The sequence below is a fragment of the Marmota flaviventris genome, chromosome 17 (assembly GCF_047511675.1).
Source record: "Marmota flaviventris isolate mMarFla1 chromosome 17, mMarFla1.hap1, whole genome shotgun sequence".
NCBI classification, from domain to species: domain Eukaryota; kingdom Metazoa; phylum Chordata; class Mammalia; order Rodentia; family Sciuridae; genus Marmota; species Marmota flaviventris.
The window spans coordinates 7,286,318-7,303,185 of NC_092514.1; the positions used below are offsets into that span (position 1 = coordinate 7,286,318).

Consider the following 16,868-nt stretch of genomic DNA (forward strand, 5'->3'; position numbering starts at 1 on the left):
GCTTTAGGAAGAATCAGTTAAAATCCTTTTGACAACTAATAAAACAATTTGAGATTTAAATAAAAATAAAAATGAAATACAGTTTAAAATTAGGTTAAATTTTCAATTGTTTATTTTTTAAAATACTATTGCTAAATAAAATAGAGTCATTTAATTTTTATGAAAGTTTGAGATTTTATTTAGAGAAAATACTGATAGTTATCTTTCCCTGACTAGACTTTCCATGTCTAAATAATCCCCTTTCATTTGGAAGTACAAAAGCATATGTGAAATGCTTTACTTGAAAATATATCCAAATCACAATTATTCAACTTGTATGAACTTCAACATTTCTGTCTAAAAATTAATAAAAATTAGAAGACTGAAATTTAATTCTCCTTTTCTGAACAATTAAAATTTGCTTTAGAGACATTATATTAAAAGTGAAAATCCTAGGGGCTGGGGATGTGGCTCAAGCTGTAATGCACTCGCCTGGCATGTGCCGGGCCCTGGGTTCCATCCTCAGCACCACATAAAAATAAAATAAAGATGTTGTGTCCACTGAAAACTGAAAAATAAATATTAAAAAATTTTCTCTCTCTCTTTAAAAAAAAAGTGAAAATCCTAAACAAATATACACACAAGATATCCAAGTGTAAACTCTTTTGAAATTAGTAAGGAAAATGAAAGTCACACCTCCTGTTTATATGGAGGAAAATTAATAAGCAATTGCTAGACAACACCGGAACAGCAAAAAAAAAAAAAAAAAAAAAAAAAAAAAAAAGTAGAATCTGGAATAATATGTGAATAGTGATTCTAGAAATCATTTAATAAAAAAGGGAAGAAATGGATTCATTAGAACTTGAAAGCTTAAGGAGGGTTCTGTGAAGCTGAGCCTGGAGCTGCAAACCTGGGAGTGCTACTGGTTGGTGGTGACCCAAGCTGCTACTGCTGGGTCCATTGAGGATGGACCATAACATCAGCAGGGGTGGAGGCTCCCCCCATAAGAAAGCTCTTCAAAGCTGATCTTGGGAAAAGACAAGAGTTGGATCCTAAACCTCTCTGCCCAGGCGAAGGGCGATTACTCAGTTAATGCTGATAAGATCAGCACAACACCAGGTGGGAACAAATTTCTTACCCATTCTTCCAGATTTCCAGAACAGTTTTCTACATGGACCTTTATTGACACCTACCATACTGGCAAAGGAGCAAGTTGGCAGAGTACAAACCCCTAAAGTCCAAAGGGGAGAGTGGAAAGTTGTGAGATAGAAATGCTCTCAGTAACACTCACTGACACAGGCAGTTCATTAATATTTTTCCTGAAACTATGACTGAATTTTAAATGTGTTCTGAGATTTTAACTCAGAGTGAGCAAAGAAGGTGAACCATTTGCTTTGAGTAAATCAAGAGACTAAGTGTCTTTAAGTGGCATTTTCTAAAGAATTTGCTGTACTACAAGACTACCAAATGTCATGGCTCTGTAGATAAAATTATGATACTGAAGTAGTATTTCAATGTATAATGTGTTCCTCCATCTGTTTGATATAAAAATACAGGTGATCACATAAAATTTCCTATGAATTTATGACATTATGAAATATATTTGGCTCCAGGGAAAATATCAATGGTAAAGTATATTAAGGATTAAGTCATCTTTAAAGTACCTAATTTTATAAATATGATTGGATTTAATTATTTCTCAATCTGAATATTTATATGTTAGCAATATTTTAAAATTCTTTTGAGGGCAATCTGTTTATAACAAACATTAGTATAATAACTGGCATAAGTACATATATTTATAAACTTATTTTAGAGTTGCCAGTGGCATAAAGGACTACAAATAAATGTAATGAGTGACATGATTTGGAAAACTGATATCAACAAGCTAACAATAATTCACTCATTTAAAGCACATTTGTCACAATACCCTTAAGAGAAAACAATTTAAAAGAAAATTGCCATTTGTCATTACTCAGGGGAAAATAGTAGTTTATGGTGTAAGTATGCTCAAAATTACCATCAGCCAGCATTAGAGGATTTAAAGAAAAGTATTTGTATATACTGCCAAATTCTTCCTACACAGCCTATTTCTACAAACAATGTGTCACTAGTAGTAGTTAGTGAAGTCTTGTGTTTTTCCATTGGTCGCATATATAAAGATCTTGATATAAGCTCTGTAAACCCTTCCAACTGGCCTAGTACATATTAAACATTCAGTAGTTATTGTGTCTGCTGTTATCATTGTGTTAAAATGTCTGGAATAGGTAACATTTATGAATTTTGTAGAATGTTCCTCCATTTGCCACCAAGTTTATCACAAGTGGAACTGCATCCCAAACTTGTCTTGGTCCATACTCTTAGGTTGCTGCTTTCTATTTTGCTAATAATTCATGTTACAGTATTCATTACACAAAATTCATTATCCAAATAATTTAAATAGCAATAAGTATATGAATTAATATTATAGACTATCACTACATTATTTCTAATAGAACATTACATATATGATTGACTTCAACTCAACCTGAACATAGACTGCAGTGTTTACAATTAGATGTACAATAATACATCATGATAGAGTGACAGATTCTGATTGCCTGCATTTGTGTATGTGTTATGTGTGTGCTTGTAAAATTGTATCTTCCATTTCTACTTTGACTTCCATTATTCATAGCCCTTGAGGTCAATTCATATTGGTTTTTACCAACCTCTGTGCCACAAGATTAAATAGAAAATTATCTCCTATTTTGACTAAAATATAAAAATAGCGATAATATTTAAACATAGTAAATCAATTATTATTATTATTCCCCCACCCACAACAAAGTAAAATAAATTAGAGTAAATTATTAAATTCAAATCAGAGTAGGGCATGGTGATACATGCTTATAATCCCAGTGACATGGGAGGCTGAAGGAGGATGATCCCAAGTTCAAAGTCAACTTCAACCTCAGAAACACAGTACAACTCAGACTGGGTAGAAAAGCACCATTGGCTTCAATTCCCAGTACCAATAATTAAAAATAAAATAATAAAATTTATACTTTGTATTAAAATATGATCTATCCTAGAGATTTTTCTGTGCCCATTGGAGAATACAATGCATTCTACTGATGTTGAATAAGCAAGTAGAGGGAGGGCTTGAAGTGTGAACTCACTTGCCACAGTGATGGTTTTGGTGTCCTAGATATGGAGCGACCCAATGCAGCCATAGAGCCATTACCGGGTGTGAGCATTTGCAAAACTATTACCACTCTGAAAGCGAACATGTCTGTGGGTGGGAGAACAGATGATTCCTTACCAATGTGGCTTTGTAGTAGCCACCTCTGGGCAGTTGGATGGGTACAGATGTGCCTCTTCTCTGGGGGTTCCGACCAGGAATGACTTGGTTACCTCAGTGGAGGCCACTGTTGACATCAGTGGTTTCCTCCACATGCCTGACTCTAGTGCCTGATGTCCTGCTTTCTTCTCATGTCTCAGGTATGCTGATCTCCCCAGTAATCCTTTTTATAGTGAATATTCTCTCTTTTTTTCCTGCAAATTCTTTAATGTGAACTTAAGCCCTCCTTGAGCCATTTTGATTTGTAAATAATTATTTTTTTTGTTTTGTTTTATTAGTAGAGGAATAAAAGTTGATATTTCCTATTCTGTCTTTTGATGACATTTCGTCATCAAAAGTTCGTAAAAAAAAAATTAAATTTAATAGTCTGAAAGCCATAATTTATGTGATCATAATAATGTTAACAATAATAATTTATATGTATATATGTCCATAAATTAGAAGGGATAAATTCTTTCTTTTTCCATATTCCTGCCCCAGTTTATGCATGTATAACATTAGGGAGTGTCTCCTGTGACACAGGGAGTCTCTTCACATTGAGTATGAAGTTAATTTTCTGTCTTTTATACTCTGTTTAATATTTTATGACAGTAATACAATGTTATTTTTCAATTCACAAAATTCAAGGTACTTGTAAAAGCATAATTGATTGTAATAAAGGCTTTCTTTTGGAAAACACAATAAATTTCTTATCTGTCAAATTACTTCTTCTCTTTCCTTAGGCAATTTAGTCATTAACTTCTCATTTTCATTCATGAATTTTTTATACTTGTACTTTCTCATCAGGTAAAGTGAAAGGCAGCATTCATACGTTTTCTTCCAGGATTTCATATCTCATATTATGCATTTGACTTTTAAGAAAATATCCTCTTCAGAACAAGAATGTAGATGAGTAGCTATAAATCTAAGAAGAAAATAATATAATTTTAAAAGAGGAAGGAAGATAGACATGAGATTTTCAAAAATTGATGCTTAAGGAGAGAAAAGCAAAGGGAATTGGAAACTATATAGCATTATAATAAGAATAGGGTGAGCTAAAAATACCCAGATATGTCAGAAATGAGAGGCAAGATTAATATCATTATTACATTAGATTATTAAACCATAAGAAAACAAGAACAATGTTATAAAAAGTTTATTTCATTTTTATTTATGTTCAATTCCATTTTCTGATGCTATAAAATAATATTTGAGCCTGACAAATTTTTAAAGAAAAAAATGTATTTCTTCCAGTTCTTATAATGAAAAGTCCTATATGGATGTGTGGCCATCTGGCGAGGGCTTTCTCCCTGCAGCATGACATGGTAGAGAGCATCCCATGATGGAGACAAAGCAGCACTTAGATCTCCCTTTCTCTCACTGCAAAGATTCTAATTACATCAAGGGCCAAACTCTTGACTGTGTCCAATCTTGATTGTTTCTGAAAGACTCTATGTAAAAGACTGTTGGCATATGAATTTGGTGTTTCCAACACATGAACTCTAGAAGGACACATTCAACCCAAAATGTATAAAGACAAATTGATGAATTTTGTTAAAGCCCAAAGGAATTAAATCTAGTAACACCTGAATCCAAAGTTCACAGTGTCTATATTAACATATTGTCTTTCAATATATATGGATTTTATTTTGTAGGACATTTTTAGATTCAGAGCAAAAGTGGGCACCAAGTGCAGTTTCCATATTGGCTTTTTTGTGTGACTTTCTCCGCAATTAATATCCCACCCCATTCTAGAGTGTCATGTTTGTTTCAATTAATGAATCTACATTGGCACAACATAATTATCCAAATTCCACATTTTCAATTAGATAATTAAAATTCTATGGGTTTAGACAAACATATAATGGCATGCATCCACCACTATAGTATCACACATAATAGATTCCCATTTCCAAAAAATCATCTGTGCTTTATCCATTTCCATCTCTCACACACACTCTGGAAATCATGAATTTCTTACTGTCTACATAGCTTTAATTTTTCCAGAATGTCATATATTGGAATCATTTAGTATCTAGTCATTCAATATTGGCTTTTATCACTTAAAAATATGCATTTAAGCTTTCTCTGTCATTTAGTGGAACTCATTTCTTTTTAGCTTGGAATAATGTACCATTGATTGGGTGTACCACGGTTTATTCAGTTATTCACCTCAGGAAAGGTCATCTTAATTGCTTTCAAGTTTGAATAATATGAATAAATATCCTATATACCTCCATGTTCATATCATCATTTTTTGTGTGAACAAAAGTTTTCAGTTCATTAGAATGAGTACTATGAAGCATGATTCTTGAATTGCACTGTAGGTATTTTAATTATGTAGTTAGATCAGCAACAACTCTATCCTAATTTGGTCACTTTCCTTTCTTTATCATTTCCAAATATCCATTGATATTCAGTGGAAGGTCATTTTGCTGGGACTTAAAATAAAATAGATTAATTATATCTATAGATTTAAATTATTATAACCCCAATATAACAAGATGACAAACAAGGATTTCAGTAAACACCAATGCCCTCTGACATTCTCTTCTATTTTTATTTTAATTTATGAATTAGGAAGTGAAGTTTATAGTATGTATTTGCATAATTCAAATTAAATCTTGTAAAGTGTCCACCTATGCCTTAGAAAATAATAGATTTAGAAATAGTATATTTAGAAATAATATATTTAGAATCAGGATGGGTAAACTTTTTATATAAAAGGATATAACTTGTTCAAGTATTGTATTATTCTGATTTGCATTACTATAACAAAAATATACAAGTCTGGATAAGTTTATATTAAAAGGAAAGTATTTATCTTCCAGTCTGGAAGTTAAGGAAATACATATCTGCTGACAGCCTTTTGCTGGCAGATTGTGGGATGGAATAGTGTATAACCAGTCAAGAGAGAAAACAGGTGTTTTCTCATTGCTTTCTCTCTTCTTATAAAACCAGTATTCATTTATGGGACACCATGATAATCACCCTATCTAGTCCTTAGCACCTCCCAAAGTACCACCTACAAATAACATGGTAGAATAAAGTTTTATCCCTCTTAGTAAAGAAGATTATACTTCAATAAATGAACCACAGGAGGACACACCCAAATTATATCCAAACTATAGCACTCTTCTTCTATTCACCCAAATTCATATTCTTCTTACAATGCAAAATAGCAATTATTCTATGACTAATAGTCCTCAAATATTAATCATTCCATCATTAATTCAAAATTCCAAAATATAAAGACTCATCAGAAATTCAAGACAAACTTGTAGCTGTGAGACTATAAAATAAAATAGTTATCTACTTTCAGCATTCAGCAGTGAAACAATCATCATAAGCCCCCAAAATCTGAAATCCATCAGGAAAGACATACAATCTTAACCCACCAAGCCTGGAGTACTGTGCACACTGTTGTTCAGGGGGGACTCTCAAAGCCTTGGGCAATACCAGACTTACAGTTTTTCCCTTCGAAGGCCAAATCGTTCCCCTCTTTTGTATGCTTCTGATGGCTTTTCCCAGTTTGCCTTACATTGCTGGTAGTGGTTCCTGCTATATATGCATGTATATAAAAAGGACTCCAACTGGTGTTTAAAGAAAAATTTCTTCTTGTATTCCCAGACCTTCCTTTGAGATTTCAGTGTAAGCCACCATAACCCCATAACTCTGGTACTTGGTGCAATGGCAAATTCAGCACAATATGGATGCCTGGGTCTGCTGCTGGGATGAGCTATGCCCAGGCCTGCTTCAACCAGGCTGCATCTGCAGAGTGCTTCATGAACAGGATGCAGACTAATGAATGGTACTCCGGGGACTTTTTCTTAAAAAACATTTGCCCCTCATGTTCTCTGGGACCATGACAAGAGGGACAGCCTTCAGACCTTTTTCAAATTATCCTGATAATTTATGCGCTGATCTCTCTAGTAAATGTGTTCTCACAGCATTATCCTTACACGATTTTTCTTCACTCTTTCTTTGGACAGGCTTCATATTTTCCAAGTCTTTCTGCTCTACTTTCTTTTGTTTCTGAGTCTCACTTCGAATCTGACTAAAAGTTGCCAATAATGCTTATGCCATAGCCTGAATATTTTCTGATCAGAAATTTCTTCTACCAAAATGTTCTAGGACATTCCCTTTAAATCCAGCCTTCAAAAAAGCTCTTTGGTATGGAAACAATGCAGCCAGATTTTTTTTTTTGCCATGGTGTAACAAAGGTGGCCTTTCTATTTCCAAAAGAATTCTCATTTGTATTTGAGTCTGGTTCTATAGTCTGGTCATCTGAGTTCTTTCAGAATCATTCAAAATGTTCCATTTACATCATTCCAAGGTTTTCTAGCCAGAAACTCCAAACTCTTCCACATACTTGCCATTACCTGAGTCCAAAACCACTTTCATATTTTTAGACCTTCATTATTAGCAATGCTACTTCTCAGTAGCATTCTTTTAAATTAATCTGTTTTTTTACTAATATAACAAAATATCTCAAGCAGGATAATTAAAAGGAAAATATGTTATTTACTTCACCATTATATATATTCAGGGTGGATATGTGGTGATGGTCTTCTTACTAGCAGAGGTCTAAGATGACATAGGACATTGCATGGCAAAAGGCAGTGAGCACACATGTATGTGTGTGTGTGTGTGTTTTGGTCTCATTCTTTTTTTTGTTACAAAATCACCAGTATTCAATCATGAGGGTTCTATCCTGATCCCTTATTAAATACTAATCACCTGACACAGGCTCCAGCTTTATATAATGGAGAAAGATTATGTTTTCAACTTAATATCTCTAGGCAAGAATGAACTAACTCTTGAGGGACACTCTTAAAACATGTTCATCCATTGCAGGAAAAAAAATGCATAGGACTATATGTACAAATTTCTAAATGTTTTCTCTCATAAAAATTTAAAGACAATAAATAATTACAAAAGTAATTATAATTTTATAGTTCATATCCATTGAAAAATATTTGGGAGAATTAGTATTTAGTTTTATTGGTGTTCAAAATTAGTATTTACTATTTCAAGTTGGATTGCAAGCTCAGTCAATGCTGAACTGTAATAACATTTACACATTTCATTTATGAAAGTTTTTTCCCATATATGTAAATATATCCAAGCTTTGCTATTCACAAGTATAAGACATGACACAATTGATTATATTTGTTGCAGAGGAAGCATTTGTAGAATTCCATGGTATTACTCTTTTGAGAGTTTTGAGAAATGAGCTATTTGTTACCATTTGTAATTTGTTACTAAATTTGGTTCCCCAATCCTTTCAAATATGTATAGTGTGACCACACTTTCATTGAAATCATACATATATAAATTATATAAATTATACATATATAAATAAATTATATAATTATAAATATATTTATATAAATTATATATTCTTATGACATCCATAAAGGAATACCTTGTTATTTCTGTCTTGTGCCTTAGAAGAAGAACTTTCTTTAAAAACTCTAGCATTTTCTTTCATTGGAGAATGGTATTAACCCTGGTTCCCTAGTCTGCTTAAGTGTCAGTCAGCTTTTTTGGATACATTGATTGTAATCAATATATCTGACAAGAACAACTTAGAGAAGGAAACATTTATTTGGGGCTCATGGATTCAGAGGCATCAGTCCACAGATGACTGACTCCATTGCAGTAGGCCTAAGGTGAAGCAGCACATCATGGGAGAAGGGTATAATGGAGTAAAGCTACACAGCTCATGGAAGAGTCAGGATATGGGGTGGGGAGAGGGAGAGAAAAAGAGGAAAAGGGGCTGCAGGAAAGATACACCCTTGAGGGCATGCCCCAAGTGACAAGCCTCCACCAACCATGCCCACCTGTCTACCAGAAAGTCTGTCCTTTTAAACTAGGATGGACTGATTAGCTTACAATTCCCATAATCCAAAAATTTTACTTCTGAGTATTCCTGAGTTAGTAGTACTCCTCTTAACAGGAGATTTTGGGGGACACCTCATATCATAACTATTACAAAACTGGATGCTAGCTAAATTTGTTCAATAAAAATGTGCAACAACAACAAAATTCCAATTATATTCAAATCATCAATATAATTTTCATTGTCTATATTTGAAATTTATTTCTCTAACAATAGAAAATGTAGCTTTCATTTTTCTAATATATTTATTTTTTAAAACCTCCCTGCCCATATGTGACTAGTCTTCCATCACTGGTCAATCCCTCTTCCATGTGGATGCCTCACCACACTCTAGCTCCAACAAATCCACAAGCTTTCACTTCTCATATGCCCTGCTCAGCCTGCTTGAGTTCTGAAACACTTTGCTAAGTCATCCATCTTCATGAACGCCTTCTCTCCCACATTCAGACTCTCATGACCAGTGTAAATTGTCATCATGTGGTATGCTTTCATTGACATCTTGGTTTCTAACACCCTCTTTTGATCTTCTTGATGACTCAATCTCCAAATTATCTCTTTCAAACACTTCCTCCAAAGGTATTCTTTCCCATACACCTAGACTGGGTGAAGAAACTTAGCATTGTACAGGAGTCTAGGTGTATGGGAAACATGTTCTGAAACAACAAAAAGAGGACACCCAACTATATTGATGTCCCTGTTCATTGGGTTTGGAACCAAAGTACCCAAGTTACACCCCTGGTCTGACTGTCCCTCCCTTGTACTTCACCTACAGGCTTTGACATTCCATTCCAGGCTAGATCCCCATGAAGGATACCGTATCTATGCTGCTCAGGTCTCCAATTTCCTTTCACCCTCCTCAATATTCCCTGACTCCTTAAGATGGTAATGTTTTTCCCCAGTTGGTGAGTTTAAGATTTTATTTTTAAGTAGAGAAGGAAAGAGACAGCAGAAGAAAAAGCACATAGTCCAATTTTTAAATTATGAGTTTTAAAAAGGTTTTATTTTGGTGAGGGGGGGGGACCTGGGATTGAACTCAGGGGTACACAACAACTGAGCCATTCCCCAGACCTATTTTGTATTTTATTTAGAGAAAGCATCTCACTGAGTTGCTTAGTGCCTTTCTGCTGCTGAGGCTAGCTTTGAACTTTACATCTTCCTATCTCAGCCTTCCGAGCTGTTGGGATTATAGATGTGTGCCACTGTACCTAGCTAAAAAGCTTCTTTGTTAATTTATTGAATTTCTTCTTTATTTTTTACACATTTTCCTTGGAGAAAAGAATAGATGGTTTCTTATAAAAAATGTTTTTCAATAATCACCTACATAAATTATGAGGTTAGACATCATCCCTGTGATGGTTAATTTTATGTGTCAGATTAATTGGACTAAGTGATGCTCAATCAACTGGTAAACATTATTTCTTCATATGCATGTGATGGTGATTGTGAAAACTATTATCATTTGAATCAGTATTAGACTGAGTAAAGAGGATAGTCCTCCTTAATCGTTGAAGGCCAGGATAGAACCAAATTGCTTCTCTCTCTCTCCTTGATCTGAGATATCCATTTTGTCCTACTCTTGGACATTAGACTTTGGCACTCCTGATTCTTGAACTGTTGGACTGGGATAAGGACTTATACCACTGAATCACCTGGTTCCCAGGGGTCTGAATGGGACTGTAACTGTATCACTAACTTTCTTATTTCCAGTTTATTGAGGGCAGATGATGGGATTTTTCATTCTCTATAATCATATGGGACAAATTCTGATAACAAATTCCTCCCTAAATATCTCTATATTTTTATATCTGTCTAGCTTATTGATGCCATTTCTCTGAAGAATCCTAATATCATCTGTAAATTGTGCATTTTGAGTCTTGATGTCAGTTTCACATACGTAGATACCCTGGATAACTTTCAAGGGAGTAAAGACCATGATTTGACGTGATGTGGTTTGGATGTGTCCCCCCAATGACCCAAGGTTAAACGACTTTTCCTCAACTTATGGTGCTACTGGGAAGTGATGGAACATGGAAGAGGGAGGCAAAATTGATAGCTAGAAGTCATCCAGTCATGTGGGAGTATGCTTAGGAGGGAACATAGGGGTCCTGGTATCACCTTTTTTCCTCATTGCTTTTTGACTGCCATAGTGATAATATTCCTCTGCCACACATGACCACCATTAGGTACTGTTTTCCACAAATCCAAAAGCAGTGAGATTAACTTACTATGGACAGCAACTTCCAAAAATAAATAAATATTTCTCCTTCTAGATTATCTTTGGTATTTGTTACAGTTATGCAAAGACAACTAAAACATTCAAAGAGGATTTATATGTTAAAGAATAATCTAAATTCACTCCTAGAGCACGAGATACTTACTGTTTTATATGTATTTTATCCATTTTTTTCCCTAACTGAAGGACTCACTGGGAGAAAATTACCTGTAAACAAATGGCAAAATTATAATTCAAATATGAATATTAATGAGATACATGATAGCTTTCCATTGCTTTGAACAAAATACCTGATAAGAGCAATTTGGAGAAGCAAATATTTATTTTTGGCTCATGGTTTTGGAAGCTTCAGTCCAAGATTAGACAGCTTTATTTTTCTGGGCAAAATGTGAGACAGAACATCATGGCAGAAGGGTGTGGCAAAGGAATGCTGCTCAACTCATGGCAGCTAAGAAGGAGAGAAAGAGAGAAGGAGAGGGAGAGAAGGAGAGAGAGAGATAGAGAGAGAGACACGGACAGATCAGGGATAAGATAAATGCCTAAAGTGACCTACTTCCTCCAACTGAGTCCTGCCTCCCAATAGTTTATCTGGCTATCAATGAATCAATCCACCGTTAATGGAGGAACTTAGAGCCTCATGATGCTTTGTCTGAAAGCCCCACCTCTGAATCTTGCTGCATTGGGGACCACAATTTCAATACATGAGCTCAAACTGTAGCAAGCTCTTAAAATTTACACTGTACTGTCATTCACTGTCTTTGTACATAATAGACAATTGTAACTCTTGATGCCTTCCCATACTTTAAATTAAAGGTATTTATTTGCTTGTAGCAACCTGTACATGGGGCAGTGACATTTCACTCAGTATCTCTCTGTGCCTGAGATATGTCTTCTTTATCCCATTCACTTCCATTAATTTTGGATGATTTTTCAATCTAATCTCAGTGATTATACCCATAGAAATTTTCCTTGTAAATTTAAGAATACTGTCATTTATAGTTCATATTTTCTACATTGTTTTATAGTGGTCATTTATGTTTCCTTTTCTCTAACCCTATATTGTCAATTCTTGGAAAACAGGTGGTAGTATAAAATCTTACTTAGTTTAATATAATAAAATCTTTCCTTTGCACTAGACTCTGGGTAATAATGCATAAATGAGTTGTTTTTCTCTGTGTTTGACAATCACTATTTCTATGTATTTTTTTCATAATTGTTACTTAGTGTTACTGATAATCCAGTACTTTATGACAGATTTAAAACCTTAGTTAATGTTAGTCTATTTTTGATGGACTACATTTTCAAAATATCCCTTATCTCTCCTAGATCTGACATCCTATTGTATAGGCTCAGTATGTGAACTCATTTCCTCTTTTGTGACAGATTTTCTTCCTGTATAAACAAATGAATGAATGGCCTTATTTTCTTTTCTCTGACTTTGAAATATATTGATATATTTTTAAGAGAGAGAAATGTTATTATTTTGCCTTGAGGGGATTATTTTCATTTTATTTAATTTCATTTCTGTTTTAAAATGAGCATTTTGCAAATGAAAACTACCTTTGCCAGTTACTTTATACACAATGTCATTAAATTTTCACAAAACTCAGGAGATTTTCATAATGTAACTGCCATTTTTGAAATGAGAAAAATGAGTATAGCAAGGTAAAGGAATTTGGTCAGAATTACACAGTTATGAATCAAAATCAGAACCTTCTGTCTTTAAACCCTTTTAAATGTTCCCTATTGTAAACAACTCAGATATGTTGGACAAGAAAACATGTGACTAAATCTGTGAATTTATATTGTTGTTATTATTTCACTTAAACATATTAATAGATTAACTAAATTGAGGTTACCTGATTACTAAATCTAATTAAGAAAAACAAATAAATATGGTTGTACTAATATTTTATTTGCTGTGCATCTGAAAATCAGAATTAGCTGGACATTTTTATTTATGTAGCAGTCTTAAAATAAATGCCAATAATAGTCATGCTCAGAATTTAGGGAATTCTTATAAAATAAAGAATGAAAAAAAAGGAGAAAAAGGGATGATGGAAGGAATATATGGAAAAATGAAGGGAGGAAAATGTGAAAAAAAAGAAAACAATAGACATAAAAAGAGAAAAACTAATAAATGAATGTAAAGTTATCATTGAAAATAAATATTTGCAGTGCTTCCAATGTGGTTACTTAGAAATATTAGTTTATTTTCCCCCTGATCCTTGAGAAGGTATACTGAATGATAAATTTTGAAAATATTTAACTCATTCTTAAACTAAATTCAGTAGTCCTTCCTTACTGTGATATTTTCTTTCTGCATTCATTTACCTACGATCAAATTCAATTCAATATCAATAATTGGAAAATTCCACAAATAAGATCCTCAGAAGTTTTAAGTTTCATGCTGTTCTGAGTAAGGTAATAAAATTCTGAGCCTTCTTGTTTTGTCTTGCTTGGCCTATGAATCATCCCTTTCATACACCACCTGCCCAGTAGGCAGTTGGGTGTCCTCTCAGTTTTCAGATCAGCTGGCTCAGAATTGCAGCCTGTGTGCTCCAGGAACCCTTCTTAAAATATTATATTTTAACTTTTATTAGAGAATTATAATTATACATGATAATGGGATTCATTCTGCCATATTCACACATTCACATAACATAATTTGATCAATTTCACTCCCAACGTCTTCTCTTTCCTTCTTCTTCTTCAGGACCTGACACTCTTGCTCTTCTCTACTGGTGTTGTTGTTGTTATTATTATTATTATTATTATTATTTTAATCACTGCATTATAATTTTATAGAACCATTTTTTTATGTAATAAGAATCCCAAAGTACAAAAATAAGAATGCACAGGAGCAAAATGGCATAAACCTTGAAAAGATAAATTAACTCCAGAACCATGTGGCAACTATGCAAGGCATTTAGGGAAAAAATGTAGAACATAAAGAGTTTATGCTATTTTCAACTTCAGGCTTTGAATCATGTCTTTTATAAACAAGGGGAATTTTACATGAGTCAAAACTCACAATTCCCCAGTTTTCTCCATGTGTCTTTCCTTTATTTATCACTATTTAAATATATCCATTATTTCTCACTATTTAAATGAGTATCTTTCCTTGTACTGTGACTTCCTTATGTGTCAATATACGAATCATACACATTTTTCTCTTTGGTTGGAGCTTAGTATATGTATGCTTTTTTATGTATATTTCAATTATTTGTAGCTCCCTCAGGTTTTAGAGTGAGTACTGTTTTTCCAATAAAAACAGAAGATCCAATTAAATAAGAAATTTTCCTTATTTTTTATTTTAACTTTTTTAATTTAATTCTAATTAAATAAGGAATTTTCAATATGACCATATTAAAATTATATCCTCTATACCTTATAAAACCTGCTAGTGATTTTTTTTGCCTCTTTCAAATCACAGTTCCCTCATTCTAAAATGTATTACATGCTCAATATCCTTCTAATTAAGGCTAAAAACATTTTACAATTAATAATTCACGACATAGAAAATAATTTTAAAGTTAATATTTAGTAGAATGTGTCAATATCTTTCTCAACTGAACAATTATTTCTATTTGAAAACATAATCTTATATTATATAAATTAATTGTACTTATTCCAATCAAAGAATAAATTGGATTCTTTTATTTCTTTCTGGACTAATTAAATTAAATTTGCAATGAAATACAGTGAAAATATTTATTTCTACTTTATACTTAGACATCTACTTATTGAAGAAATGCTACTAGAAAAATTTAGAAGGTGGCTTTGAATTAAAAAGTCCTAGTGTGCTATGATATACAGAACAAAAATATATGAATATATAAAGGTCATCATTTGCCATGAACTATATAAAGATTATAATTCTCCATCTGTCCATAAATACTGTTTTCACATCTAAAGAATTGATTCTGCTTTTTCTTTTCCTCTCAATTCATTTTGTGATAAATTTACAATCTGACACTTTCTAAATTTTGCTCTGTTCATATAGTTAATGTAGATAATTTGATCGCCTGTCAATTTAATAATATTAATTTTAGCAGTGTATCCTGGTATAAGGCAAAATAAATTTAACGAACAATAAAGAGAACTTGAAAAAACTATAAATTTCCTGGCTTTCAATTTCTTTATATTTAAGCGACTTTGGTGTAGAATTAGACATTCAAGATCACTTCTTGAACCATAAATAAAAGAGAAAAAATATGGAGTTGCCAAATCACCACTGGCTTTGTATAGACAGAGTCATTAAATACAAACACAGCATGAAAGAAATGATGTGTTCTGAGGGGACACAGGCCACGTTAAATCTGAAGAAACTACAATTTCAACAATGAAATCTAATAAGCTTGAGGTGCATAAAATAACTGGAGGAAAACCACACATAGAGCAGACCTCCATTTAGACCTGGGAAAGTATGAGTGCTGCCGTGGTTGTTTACTGGCCAAACAAAGAAAATCGTTAGACAGTATCATAAAACTCCACTAATCCATAAAATGCTAGTATTTTATTTGTGCAAACAGTAATTCCTCCCCTTTTTTCCGTGTATTTTATGGCATGGGATTCTTTTATAGTACCATATATATTTAAATCTAGATTTGTTTTCTTCTATTCCTTTGTCCTTTGAAAATACTGTACCTCAAGATAGAATAATCAGTGTTTCTAAAAGAAAATACTCTCTATCACTGACATAAAATGTTTCAGAACAAATGAAAAATACATTTCCTTTTCAGTATATTTTTTTTATTGGTTGTTCAAAACATTACAAAGCTCATGACATATCATCTTTCATGCATTTGATTCAAATGGGTTCAGACATCATCATGGTGTTTGAAATTTAATAATGAGATTGATATTTTAGTATTTATTTATTTACTCAATAATTTTTATATTTTATAGCTTTCTTACAAGTGTATTCTCATCATTTAATTATGAAATGGTCTGCATAATGCCCTGTCCATGTGTAGAAAATATGGGAAAAATAGCTTTGGTAACATTTGTTTGCATTCAGGTACTTTGGTCCATACTTCATATTTTTATAATAACATTCATAATTAAATGGCACAAGAAAACTCTCTCTGTAGCTAATTAGGTGTTACACACATTAAAACCAGTCATCAGTATTTTCATGATTGGTGAAAGCAGCTTTTGTGCTAAATATTAAGAGTGACAGCATTGATTCAATTATATTTTGTTTTTAATCATTGACAAAATTTTAGTACCATCAATATTGCCCTCCCAAGTATAACTGTGATATTAGCAGATAAAGCCATTACAAAATTTTGTTAACTATATCACATCCTTTCAAAAGTATTGGTCCCTTTCTACATCAGCTGGAGTTTTCTTAAACAATACAACTTATTTTGTCTATCTCATAAAAGTCTAGGTCTTTCAAGGTGACTGATGTGGTAATACAC

General features: G+C 33.0%; 1 pseudogene; it reads left to right on the top strand.

The window, feature by feature from the left end:
- The first annotated feature begins 3,171 nt into the window (after nt 1-3,171).
- Nucleotides 3,172-16,868, top strand: part of LOC139702421 (transport and Golgi organization protein 1 homolog) — a 62,273-nt pseudogene continuing 48,576 nt past the window's right edge.